The following is a 14,579-nucleotide window of genomic DNA, read 5'->3' as shown; positions in this document are numbered from 1 at the left end:
GGTAATTTGATATTTTAATTTTATATCAGAATAATGTTCTTTGATGGTTAGTTTTCAACTAGATGTTTATATTGCAAAATACACAATGTATAGTTGTGAAGATCTGTTTATTTATTTGAAGTGGATGGCTTCGTTCGCCAGGCTTTCTATTATTTCGATGCACTCAAAATATAGAAGGTTGCACAATAATGCATTCTGGAAAGATGCTTGGGTTTACATGTGGAAGAAGCATTATATTGGTTTCGGTTGAAGAAAAGATTCGGAAAGAGGTGGCCAAAAGATAGTAAGATAGGTATGTAGTACTGCTGTAACATTTTCTGGTGTATTTTTTAATATTGCCTATTACATAATATGTCAGACTTTTCTTGTGAGGTCTATCCCCAACTATGGTGAAACTTAATTTAGGGATTGGCTTGTTTACGAAATTACATAGGTAAACAAAAAATGAAGAATGTAGTAGTTGTAATTTAAGGCTGATTCCATGGACAAACCCAGTTATACCTTCCTGAGTATTAAGTTCTGCATTGTAGCGTTTTGTCTAATATGGTATCCCAAGCTTGTACCATTGGTGGTGGTGTCTATCGCGTTTGACAGCCTTTTGCCAACTACTGCCTTTTAGACTCTATACATGTACAGTCATGAGACTGCCATGACTGTTTATTGAGCTGTCTTTCCAACACAGCAGTTTCTGAAGTGCCTTTAATGACTTAACTTCCCATGACACTTTCCACAGCTGTTAGTCGTGTAATCATCTAATGGACCTTGATAGTTACCTATCAACTAGTGCCACAGCAAGGTTCCTTACTTTGATTCAGTATTATGTATGACAGCGTGTATATAACACGTTTCGGCTTCCTATTGCCAGCTGGTGACCTAAACTAGCCTTACTTTTCAACACCCTAGTCGTGTACGTTAGTGTGCGAACCAGATTCATGTAGCTTTATATAATGCATGATATATGTGACAGTATTGGGGGTGTTGATATACACTGACGAGACTTGCTGATGGTTATATTCCAACTTACGAAGGAATATTGCTGTATAGCCTCAGAGACAGGACCTTTCCAACTTTTAATAAGGTCTGGATGATTTATAGGCTTGTCTAGTCCGGTCAGTTAGTATAACCATAGAGTAAAAATACAGTATATATGTAGTGATCCATTTATTACACGGGTTGACATTATTTATAGCGAAAAAGTACGTCGTGTATAAACTTATATGATTTAAATTGGCATTACCAGTGCACTGACATGTAAGCCAAATGGTAGGCGTTTGTCATGGAAGTCAACGCGTCGTGAGTTACAGTTATCAATAAAAGTTTAACGATTAGACCTCGTGTGTAGCCAGCTCAAGAATAATGGTTTATTGCCTGTATGTTCCACATACATTTGGGGACATTCCATCCATCTTAAAATTGAGTGATATTGTTGTTTTTTTAATAGTCCCAATGTATTGGGTGTTTTTACTGTGATAAACTTGTTACGTTACGTTGTATATTCTTAGCCAGGATTTTGGCCTTTATTGTGATAGTTGTTACTAGAAATACGTACACTCACTACAGTGCTGCTATGAAATAGGAGCAAAGTAATGAAACCGTCCTCTCGGTAGATTTGCCGGAGATATTTATACTAGTACATCATAGTAAGGTTTATTCTTTAGGTCTGTCCAAGCAGTAATCCGGTGATTGGTACATGTGCAGTGTACCTGGGACCTGTTTTACAACGGGCATGCAACTTTAAGTGACATGGCAACCGATATGTTATAGTCGCCATGGTAATTAAGTGTAAACCGCTGCATGTACTTAGATTATGTTAATAATATGCCAGTAATCCTGTATTTGAGATCCAGTTTGTTATTATTAAAGGCCGACATAGATAGAAAGAAAGATTTCTTTGTTGCTGTGGTTCCTGTGTTGTCGACTCATGATGTGTTGTTGTCGTTTATGTGGACAGATATCCGGTTATAGTTATGACGGAAATGGTATTGGAACTATGTTTGAAATTATAGCTTTGATCACCGAGGATTTTGACCTTTCACATAAACTTACGTCTGCGTCATGGCGTTATGGCCCAAGTAAATCAATGTTGGCTGCATGTTGTTTTGCTTTCCAAGTGCATGCAGTGGTTCTGAAATACATAAAGTCAGATAGCTGTTTCCGAGTAGTGCCTTAGTACTCTTGTGCGTAACTTGCCGTGAGCGGGATAAACAAAAGCACATGGCCATTTATGCCTATGGTACAATATCACAGTCTTAGGTGACAGCCCAGAGTTCAACTCCGGTACAATTTCTTAAATTGTATTTTTTTTAAATTTTCGACTAGAAACTGTCCTGGAACCCATGCATGTAACGTCTCAGATGTCAAGACGAGTGGAATAAAATACACAGATTTTGCTGAACTGTTTGTCACTGCCGAGGGTCATAATGCTTTAATACGGTCACGTGGATTTGCTTGTCCCGCAGCGATGAAGTCTGGATCATGTGCACTAGAAACAGCTAGGCCTACCCGGCATATTAAGCCTAGGATTCTGTCCCATGTGCAGAAAGGAACAAACCTGCAGTTAAGTGAGGCAAAAGTGACGTGTAACAGGAAAGGCCTTCCATATTCATGTAGTTCTGCCCGTTGAATTCTTGTATCAGCTCTAGCTGCTGTCGACTGTGATTTCGGCTTTAACTCAGCTGGTTTGTTAGGTACCTGATGATGGGAAACTGCTCACTCAATGCACACCGGTTTCCTTCACCCATAAACCTGTCACGTGGATGAAAATATCTAAAGTATATTGCGCAAAGCACCAGCCTGATATTGCGCAAAGCACCAGTCTGATTGAAGCGGCTAAATGTCTTGTGCCATTCCCATTATTCTTTCATTCATTCATACTTTATTTCACTCCGGCCGTACAAAATGGCACCAAAGGTAAACACGTGAATTTACATTGATGACGGAATAATAAATATTACCAGCAAATAGCAAATATTAAACATTATAGATGGACGCTCCTTCATTAAAAAGCCTATATACATTATATAATTTTTAATGTCCTCAAACTGGAATAACTGTTGTGGTTTATATACACTAGGTCTCTGTCTGATATTTTGGGGTATGTATTTCTTGCGTAAATTATGTAGTTTAGGGCAAACCATTATAAAGTGGTATTCATCACCAATGCTGTTGATTTCGCAATTTTTACACAACCGCTCTCGCCTATCCACCTTTAATCATCTTCCCAGCTCAATAGGTAAGTGGTGATTTTCTGCTTCTACATTAGATCATAATTTACGTACATTTTAGCGAAAATGCGACAGATAGAACTCAAACTCAAAATTTGTTTTAAATATTTTGTAGTAACATCTTTAGATGATAGGGATATATCGGCGTGCCATTTTTGTAGAAACTGATCTTTTATGCATTGTTGAAAGGAGGATAAAAAACTTACAGCATTGATTACAAATTGATTGTTGCAAATACAACCATAGCCAGCATTATTGAGGATATTTTAACACATTCAAGCCATGGGAATTTACAAACGTTATTCATAACAAACAAATGTCTATATATTATATCACACAGCTTCGTTTCGCTATAAACATGAACTTAAATGGGAAAACGCCCACTTCGCTACAAACCTCATAATTTGCTGTACTCGATTTTAAGCCGAGTAGGTTTCCCAAAAATCTAAGAAAGAATTTTTGCATTATTGTAATTTTTCAAAACCCCAAATTTCACAATACAAAACAAATTGGTCGAATCATTTGATCAAAAAGTTTAAGGCTGCAGTTTAAAGGTTGCGATAAATTTGTAGCATTACGTGTCAAGGCAAACACTGCTTTACTGAACTGATTATTTAAGAGCTTTCTAGCATTCAAAAACGAGCCATTAAACTTCATTTCAACACCCAAATTACGATATGTATCGACAATTTCAATTTCCGAGCTCTAAATTTAAAAACAGGTACACGTGCTCTACGTTTGCGTTTACTAAATAACATAATTTTTGTCTTATCATGAGTGAGATAATTTTCAGTTTCAGCTAGAATAGTTGTGTCATCAGCGTAAAACATTATAAAGATGAGTATATACATATGTAATTCTATTTCAGTTTCTTCAGAAATGTAGGTAAGTCCAGTTATATTATTCTTCAGTAAAAGAATTTCAAAATCGTTCAATTACAATGAAAATAAAATACGGGAGTTTTTCCCTTGTCCCACGCCTCACTGACACATAAAATACTCACTATACTGTTTTCCATTTGAATACATAACTTAATAGCGTTATATATATTGCGAACATCAAGCATTTGTGTAATTCTAGACATCCCACAATTTTTGCCACAGTTCATCACGCTCAAACTGTCAAAGGCTTGCGAAAAGTCATCAAATAACGCAAAATAATCTTTTCTTTCTATTCAGGTTAAAAAAATAAGAGAGTGTAAGACGAAAATATTACCTGATGACGAATAACCCTTTCTAAAACCTGTCTGTGCCTCCGATATGCATGAATGTGACTCAAAATGTAGATTGTCTGTTGTTAACAACGGATGTAAATAGTTTACCTAGGCAACTAAAATAGTAATTGGCCCACAATTTGGAGTGTCAGCATTTGATTCTTTATTCTTATATATGGGGCGAATAATTCCAACTACACCACTCTCGGGTAAACACCCGGAGTCAAATATAACATTAAAACTGGATATGTATAGGCAGTATTATGTCACATGTGCATTTAATGTATTCATTTAGAATATCATTTACACCCGATGCCTTATTATTTTTCAATTTCTGAATTGCAAAAGTAATTTCTTCTGTTGTGATGGGGTAATCTAGCACATCGTTAGGTCGATGCTCCGGTGTCTCTAATTGTGCTCAGACATCAGGGCCAAGTGCATTTATATTTATAAAGTAAAGAGGTTTTCTTTCTATCAATTTTAATAAGAAGTTTCCAAAACTCCCTTGGATCGTTTGCATGAAGACTTCTGATTTCTTCCACATGTTTATGTTTGTAATCTGCATGTGTTCGTTTGAGAACATTTTTGTACATTTCACCGGCTTCCACCAGTTTCTCTTTATTTACATCACAACGGTGTAGACGGTATCTCTATTTCTCAACAAAGAATTCTTTTCTCTTCTGAGCACATACAGCCGTATACCATGGCTTGCTTTTCTTTACCCTTTTCGAATTTCGTTTATCGTGTGAGCGAAACGGTTTTTTCCGCCGCTAAGTGAAAATTCTGTTCTATGGTGCTCATTATTGTATTTACACTCTGCTTCAATAGAACTGGATCAGACTTGGTAAGTGTATTTTCTAAATTTATTATATCATTGAATACATTTTCTAGGGTTTCAGTATCTGTATTAGTAATAAATTCTGATTCTTTTGAAGGAACCCATAATACAAATATAAGTATAAGTGGATGACTCTCGGATGAGGTAATTTTGTATGTCCGTAAAACAGTCACTGTCAACATAATTGGAATCTTCTGGAGGAACGTAAGCACAGCCAAAGAGAATGTTGCCTGCGAATAACTTTTTTCGACCCTTTCATCCAGAGAACACATGGACAATCTGTTGGTACTTCGGTGAATAAGTTTTCGGTGAATAACTTTTTTTATAAAGTACTGAGATAACAGATTTTTCGCCCTTTCTATCTGATCTTTTGTGCAATACATTAAAATGTTTAATGTGAACTACGTCTGTAATGCATATGTTTGATTCTGTAACATAGACGGCATCGAATTTATTAGCAAATAATTCGAAGTCTGGAGAAAGTAATTTAGATTTTATTCCGCACACATTTAGTTCACACAGATTGAATTCGGCCCCCAACTGGCTTGCAGTGCCAGTACTGGTCAAATAGTTCCACGACACTGGGCGACCTTCGCCCCGTTAGAAGTGAAGCGACTCGCTGTCTTTCTGCTGTCGTCATCTGTTATGTCTGTGATTCGCATTCCTTTATGAGGCTATGGATAGTCCATGGGCCAAGGCACAAAAATTTCACATATTGATACCACCATGGGTGGCAAAATCTCAGTGCTATTTTTAAGTTGGTACATGTCTAGTTCATGTTTCAATATGATAGCTCTCGCAGAAGGGTAGCTTTATATGGTTTATGATCCCTTTAATTAACGTACCTATTGTTCAGTGTGCTAACGCATATATTGTTAACAGTTACACAATAACAGCGTTATGTCAACTCAGGAAAAGAGTGTTTACCTTTAGGAATGCTTCCTTAACTATTTCAAGATATTCTTCTCACACATAATGGCAAATTTGTTGATAAAAGATGACATTTTAGCAATCTCTGGGTTGGGAGAGGTGTGAGTTACAGGGGCGAGAAGGACTGCACCAGCAATTTTCTTTGCAGACAGAAAATGACAGAAGGCATACAGTTTATGTTTTGTAACATTTTAGGGCATTCTATCGCGGTTGTGTTAACAATTGACTGTTGACTTTAAGTTTAAAGATCACTGATAAATTCCAATTGGCACACAATAGGGGACACCAAAGGAAACTGCAAGACTTGATTCTTTCAGAGGAACGTTCACTCTCCCATTTATCTGTCAGGGGGTACCAAGGGCGTTTAACTAACGTCTTGCTCCTTAATTTGATGTCATAGTGGCTTGGTGGCTTTAATTACGGAAACCTGGGTGTTGGAAGTCATTGGTTGGTTGTAAGGGCAAGGCATTGGACAGAGGAAAAGATTTCTTATCCGAAAAAAGTGAATTTAAAGTGATTAATCCAACTCAGTCTGAAACATGATTGTTTGTGGACATTTTGACTTTTATGTTAAATCTATCAAGCGCAGCACTTTTTGATTCAGATAGAAAACATTACTGATAAGAAATGTTTTTCATCTTTTTTCACTGTACGTTTTCATTAACTCATACAGTCTGTTTCTGTTACACCCCTGCACAACTTCTTCAGGAATGAATGAAAAATTATGGCTTAACGCCGCTATTTCTGGAGGAAGACTCCTATTTGTGTACAATCTAGAGCTTCTAATGCACGGCTGAAGCATCGAGGTCCGTCTTGTGTACGGCAAAGATTCTTTGGTCGAGGTTTTGGATTGATGCCTTTAGTATGCTGACCTAGTAAGCATAGACAACTCGTTCTGTGTCACACTTTTCTCCCTATATAGCAGATTGTTTACGTACAACTTATCAGTGACAAGCCTGGCCACGTGGCTCTCATTTCTAGCTTGTCTCATGATAGGGTAAAGCTGGCGACGCATTTCTACAACTTCAGCCGAGAAACGTTCCCCAACGCTATAGTTTGATCCGCACAATTTTCCCTCGTTATCTTTCTCACTAATTCCCTTGATTTATAGATAGAAAATTTGGCAACGATTGGGAGAGATCGAGCATGCTCAGGAGGTGGACGACATATTCGATGGACTCTCTCAAAGCCGATGTCATATTCCATTTCTAATTTTTCTTTCAAGAAATGTTTTATAAGGTTTTCGGTGTTTTCTCAATGTTCCCGTAATCCAAGAAAGAGCAAGTCACCTCTCATTGTAAAGTGTGTCTTGTTTAACTTTTGTACCTCAAGTTTCAGCTGTTGATTTTCGCGTTTGATGTTCTCAACTTCCGCCAACTCGTTTTTGACACCATTCAGTTCATCTCTCGTTTTCACATTGTCTCGTTTAATATCATCAAATATTTCACTGTTGCTCTGAGTGTTAACTTCGAGCTCCTGTACTGCTCTACTCAGATCTTTCATTCCGGACTCATTGATGCGCCTTTGATTGTTTCTAGGGAAGTAACCTGGGCGTCAATGCGAAACAAGCGATGTTCTAATCTTCCCAACAGTGGGAAAAGTGTTGTGTCTGGCCCAGCCTGAGCTGGAGTGGAGAACATTAGACTATGATTAGGTCGGGAGTACATTATGTTATGGCCATACAGATGTCAGCGTGCAGAGCCTCTCTAGTCTAGTTGCTGTTGTAAATTTCTAGGATTTGAAGTGCGCTCCGAGGTGCACAAATTCATCGATTCTGGTGTCATGTTCACTTTAGATTTGTTCCTGTTTCGACGCTTGCGTTTTTTGGTACTGGTACCGCCCTCATTTTTGACTTCTCTAGTCTGCCATCTAGAACAAGTGCTACAAAGTGAATAACGCACTTTCTGATTCAATTATATGTTTGGCAGTAATTCCAGTTCACACCACAGCTCCTTGATTACCTACAACCTCTGCGATTCGTCACGATCTTTCGATTGTGGTCTGTTGCAGCCGATTTACTCCGATCATCCCAAGATTTAAATGAAAATTACCTGTGATTTCACGAGCGAAACATTTTGCCATCGCTTAATGTTACATCACAGCGCTTATCGGAGTAGAAACGACGATAGACCTATCACTAGATGTGATAATAAGCGGCTTTATAAGTTAATCGTTCTATCACTCTGTGGTTCTGTGGAGTGGTTTGACGGTCGGTCAAGTGTCTGACATCCTGTCTTTTAACATGGGACGTGCGTGCAAGACTACACAAAAGTCTGTGTACGATCGCCCGAGCTGAACGGTTGAAAGAAAAAGACACCATATAATATAACCGTTATTCAGTTGTCCAAGAAGAGGTGTGGAAAAGACCTAAACGCACACAGTCATTTATTTATGACGTACTTGGTAAATCAATAAACCAATTTTTAATATGGAATTATGACAAGGCCATAGAATGTCACTCGTACCCCCACGCACTTATGGTTACAAGGCAAACGAGTGTTGTGGTGACGTAAGCTAAAACGGCTTCTTCCCCGGGGTTGCAGAGATAACTGATTGATCAAAATTGTCAACAAGGTGGCGCATTCGATTTTGTCAATGTGCGCGATTTTGCCTACTTTCAACAACGACATCTTAGTTAAGCAATATTACAAAGACAAAAAAATTATGCTTTTCACACTTCTCGTGGGATACTTTAACGATGCATTTACATTTGATCTGGTGTTGTATTTTATTTTAAAAGACGGGCTAGCAGACATGAGGGTCATAAATCAATTACGGTAAGATAAGGAACAAAGTCGAGGGTGGGACGGTATATTGTCCAGTTTGTTTGCATTTGATGTTTAGGTTATAATTATACTTAACAAAAGTAAGCAATATCGTACTCGGATGTCGCAGATATTGCGAATTTGCCCTTAACTGTTGCGTCCTGCTTAAGATGCGGGGAACTATATTCCTTAATCAGGTACTTCCCACATCGGGTGTAAATGATGTAACGTATGAGCCTTGCGTGTAGTCCAGGTAACACTTAAGTAAACAGTTTGAGTTTGGAATCTCTTTTCTTTCCGAACCTACCACTGAATAGAGCCTTTTTACCACGAACCGGAGAGGATTTAAACTGAATTTTCTGGAATGCCTTTATGAATTCGTATTATATGGGGGACGATGCTCTCTGAAGAGTTATTCAACATTGTTGTATGTTGACAAAATGTCGGCATTCAATCTTACACTACCGTAAGAGTTAGTTCTGACTAGCTGATAACAGCTTTTATTCGGCGCTAATGTCCTGTGAAATTTTGTATCTTTAGCGTGGGCAAGAATAAAGAGACTTTCATGAAAACCCGGGTCATTAAGTAGGTTGAAATTATCCACGGGTTATTTATTGAGTTCGAAAATTGACATGAGCTGTCAAAGGTAGGTTCCGTAGTTAACAGATGGGTCAGGTAATGGGCGATAATTACCCACCCTTCAGGATTGCCCGGGCAACATATTAATACTTATGGTAATACCACAATGAGATCGACGGTCATTATGTACTCAGTGGCGTTATGTAGTCGTGAAAACTGTGAAATGTATGCCTATCCAAGACTTGGCACACGCATGAATTAGACAAGGCAATATTACTGTACTGCACCAGTACTAGGCTTACTTCGTTACTCCACCCCAGCCGAACTGTTTAAATGTATGATGTCCGAACAGCTTTGTTTATTTTTATATTCTATCGTGAGCATTCGCTTAGGCCTACATGGTTGTCTGCAATGCACTCACCAAACACGTCTTGGGCTAAAATGAGTCCGTACATGATTGAGTACATGGTGAACTGTTTGATTATAAGCAGTCAGAAGTATATATATATGTGCAGGTGCCATGGCTGGTTTCACGAATAATTTATTTATTTATTTGATTGGTGTTTTACGCCGTACTCAAGAATATTTCACTTATACGACGGCGGCCACCATTATGGTGGAAGGAAACCGGGCAGATCCGAATGATGGGTTTCGTCCTGAATGAAGAATAATAAGAAAAAAGAGGCCCTGTAACGGCTGACCACCAACCACATCATTAGTGCAATGACAGTGTCAACTGGCGTGAGGAATCTACAAATTTTGGTATCCAATGCCAGGATTGTGCATCGTGGTTGTTGTCACTCATCATTCCAATAAGTCTATTTATTTATTTGACGACGGTGGCCAACATTATGGTGGGAGGAAACGGGCAGGACCCCGGGAAATCCACGACCATCCACAGGTTGCTGGCAGACCTACCCATGTACGGCTTTCCAATACATCACGTACATCACTTAAATGGCAATACTGACGATATATAACTGTAATACGGATGGTATATAACCAAACTGCTGATATATTAACTGATATATTAACGGCTTGCAGTGTTGATGATTAACTATGAGGTCTCATTCACACCAATAAACAGCGAATGTTAGCGAGTCTAGGCTATATTGTCCTATTAATTATAGCAAAACCCGTGTTGCATAAACGGGCTCTAGCCCATCCAAGTTTAACAGTTAAAAATGTGGGCCGGGGGGGTGGGGGGGGTGGAGGGTGCTTGGGTCTTCGTAGAAGAGAGGGTTTCCACGCCCAAGCGTTCAATCCCAGTTCATGCTGGCTTCCTCTTCGGCCGTAGGTCGGAAGAGCGCTAAGACCCAGAGGACAAAGTAACAGGAGAATCTTGAAAATTCCCTGTCTGAGCAGGGAATCCACATCTGGGGTGACTTAAAGCGACAACAGCCCGCTTCTCTATTTAGAAATTCTATATGCTACAAACTGTTAAAAATATCCAGCAGCTTCATGAACAATCCTCCTGATTTAAAACCGCAGCAGAATCAGTGAGTTTTGTAGGCGTTTTGCGGAATTCATTTCACTTTCTGTTGGTAACGTTTTCTGTTTTTGGATCAGGTGAATGTAAAATTTCGAGTCATTATAAATTATCTATTTATTTGATTCGTTTTTTACGCCATACTCAAGAATATTTGACTTACATTTATTATTATTTTTATTTATTTGATTGGTGTTTTACGCCGCTGTCAAGAATATTTCACTTATACGACGGCGGCCAGCATTGTGGTGGGAGGAAACCGGGCACAGCCCAGGGGATATCCACGATCATCCGCAGGTTGCTGCAGACCTTCCCACGTGCAACCGCACTGGTGAGAGGCACTGGGTCATTACGCTGCGCTAACCAACTGAGCTTTGACTTACACGACGGCGACCAGCATTATGGTTGGAATGGGAAACCCATAACCATCCGCAGGTTGTTTGACGAGAGAGGAAGCAATATAAGTTAAGCAGGTTGTTAAATGAATTGGAAGAACCTTACAAGTGACAATTCTGAGCTGACGATGAGCTAGACCATAGTAGATGGATCGGATACTGTCGTTGCTAAAATCTTGGCATGGAGAAGTCCCGCAAGAATGAACACGCGACGAGAGTATGATAATGAGACCCAGCAGGTTTGTTGACACCCGTTACGGTGTTAACGGTCAATGTATTCATAACCAGTTTGTTGACACTAATATAGGTGGTCCAGGCACATAATGGCGCTCCAAGGCTTATGACACATACGTAGTATGTCCAGCAAGTACCAAGGAATGGGCTTGTCAGATTGTGATTTAGTATAAACCAAAGCAATCTATGAATAACTCATGTGCTAATTCCGAGCTCTTTTTAACATTAGATTTAGTCAGCTCACTATGCATAGATGGTGTCATGAGACAAGGTGTCCTACATGCTGACTAGAAACCCAGTTCGTTCAGTTCTTCAAAATAATTTTAATTCTGAAATGACGTAATATTTTAAAACGACTATTGTAACAAATTATTAAGTTTTGGTATAGCGTTCGTCATAATAAAAAATCCACATCGTACTACTATACAGAGGCCTGTTAAGATCATATTCAGCTGCTTATGTAAGTGACAGTTCTGATTAAAAACATCGTGCTTATTAGGCATCAGTGAAAACAAGAGTGGGAATATAATGACAAAGAATTCCGCTGGAACTTTTCTTAGGAAAAAGGAATTGGGCTACTTTCAGAAAATTTCAAGAATTTTCTTTTCGTAAATGGCGTTTTCTGGGTTGCAGCCTCATAAGACGACGTGGTTTATGGAAGATGTTACAAAAAATCATTTACTAAGTTTTGCGAAAGTACATTTATGCCGTGAATCATGTGTGAGCAGTATGTTGATATGTAACGGTATACCGATATGTGGACTGTTACAGAATCATGATATGTGAACGTAATGTTGATATGTGAGCAGTATTTTGATACGTGAGCAGTATATGTTGATATGTTTTCAATAACATGCTAATATATGCACAATATACTAATATGTGAGCAATATGTTGATATGGAAGTAGTGTGTTAATATTGGAACAGTATGCTGATGCTTACCCAGTGTTCCTTTAACACAAATTTGAAATTCAAAAAGCTTAAAAAAAATTGCACAGATATTTAAAATAAAAATCGAGTTGCCTGCACTATAAACACTGCAGTAATGCAGAGAAATATGTTTTAGTGCTTTTACAGAAACCGATTTACCAAGTTCTTTTTTAAATGAAGGTGAACAATTTATAGGTGCTACCTGTCGAAGAATGCGAGTTTATTGGTTTGGAGCAAATATCCCTGTAACGTTACAGGAGGGATATATGAATATCTCTCAGCTTGATTTCCCACATTCTTGCCGCATACATCGTGTGCAAACTGGTTAATGATATTATAGTCGTAGAACTTCAAGTGGCACTTCATCGTCTCTCTGCGTTTTCCTGTTTTACAGCACTGATACATTTTGAAAGGTGAAGAGAAATACATGTTTACATGGAATATGTGTCACCTGCTTGGAAAAGAGACACAAAGTGACACAAAGGCTGCCATTATGCCATCTAGATAGATTTATGGGCCTGGGCATTTGGATTCCCTTTCATCCATGTATTGAGATCGGCCGTTAAACATTCCACGACCTAGATCCATATGCTTTATATTATGCACCTGACACAGCGTATATGCAGGTATGACAGGCTCCTTCCAGAGGTGATAAATAGCTACAGCACGTGCTCCTTCTAAATATCAGAGGGTAAACAGCAAACACCTATGTATAAAATGATGGGGTGCAGTGAAAAATGAACCTGACAAGAATACACATAAAGTGAACAGAAACAACTGAAAATATGGGTATTCGTGTCAAGTAAACTGGTCCATTTAAGGTATTCGCGTGTATCACGAAAGGGGTGTATATGCTGAAAAGATATTTCTAATCGGACTCATTGGCCATTGCCCGCTGAAAATATGACATGTTTTACGATTGTCAGTAACCGTTTACCGTTCAAAAAAATACCTTTCTAAAAATACTATGGATTTACTGCAAATGTAAATTATAGGTGGTGAAAACCAAAGGCCAGACTTGATTTGAAGATTCAGTTTTGTTTAATTAAGGTTGTCCCCACATCACTGAACCAGCAAGGCAAACTGTGATTGCTTTGTTTGTAAAATGCAGCCTACTGCATCTTACATAGACGAGAAATGCCTCGTTGTAACATAACATTTTACTTTGTTTTAATTTAATTCTTCCTTAACACCCTGCCAAGTTTTTTCACTTCTATAAATGGCATTTCATAGGTGGATTCCCTGCTGGATGTAAACGATCGAAATTTGACAACTTACGGGCAAACTTGCCCTCCGTTGAAGTACAGATTTGCTTGCTATGTATTTGAGGAAGACAAGTGGTCTTTATCAAAGGCCTTTCTTGACATCAGGAGAATCTAGAAATTTCCTCTTCATGGCCAAGATAGGATCACTTACACACACATGATCCCTTCAATTAATTTAGACCATAAAAAACCCCTCGTAGATGTCCCCAAAACGGCTTTTCAGATTATGAAGCATTTGATCGTTGACACTTTTGCTCGCTTTAGTTTCGCTCAATCCCCGACGTTACACACTGTTCCTGTCGAGCTTTGGTTGTTGGATAGTTAGGGGTGAGGGTGAGAAAAGTCCTTTATCTTTTCAAAAACAAACCACATCTTCGGGTAATGTCCGTTTCGGGTAAAGTTCAGTTTTCTGTTTAATAAAATCTAAACGTTCACTTTTCGTTATTCAAATTGTTTTTTTTTTTGAAACATGATACATTAATACTTGAGTTGCCGTGTCTTACATGTACTCACTTAGCATCTTGATCACGCAACGCTGAATGCAAGATAAAGCCTCTATTTAAAATGCCCCCGATGTTTCTTTTGCTTCCTTTTGTCCCCTTCGCTACACCTTCTAAGCAGTTGTCAGAGCATGCGGGTCAATGATCTCTCCGCCCCAAGTAAACTCCTAAACGTTCAAGTTGACTTATATCAAGATGACGCTTGTCGGTAGCTTC

This window comes from Liolophura sinensis, chromosome 6 (assembly GCF_032854445.1).
Source record: "Liolophura sinensis isolate JHLJ2023 chromosome 6, CUHK_Ljap_v2, whole genome shotgun sequence".
NCBI lineage: Eukaryota > Metazoa > Mollusca > Polyplacophora > Chitonida > Chitonidae > Liolophura > Liolophura sinensis.
This window is presented reverse-complemented; position numbering follows the sequence as displayed.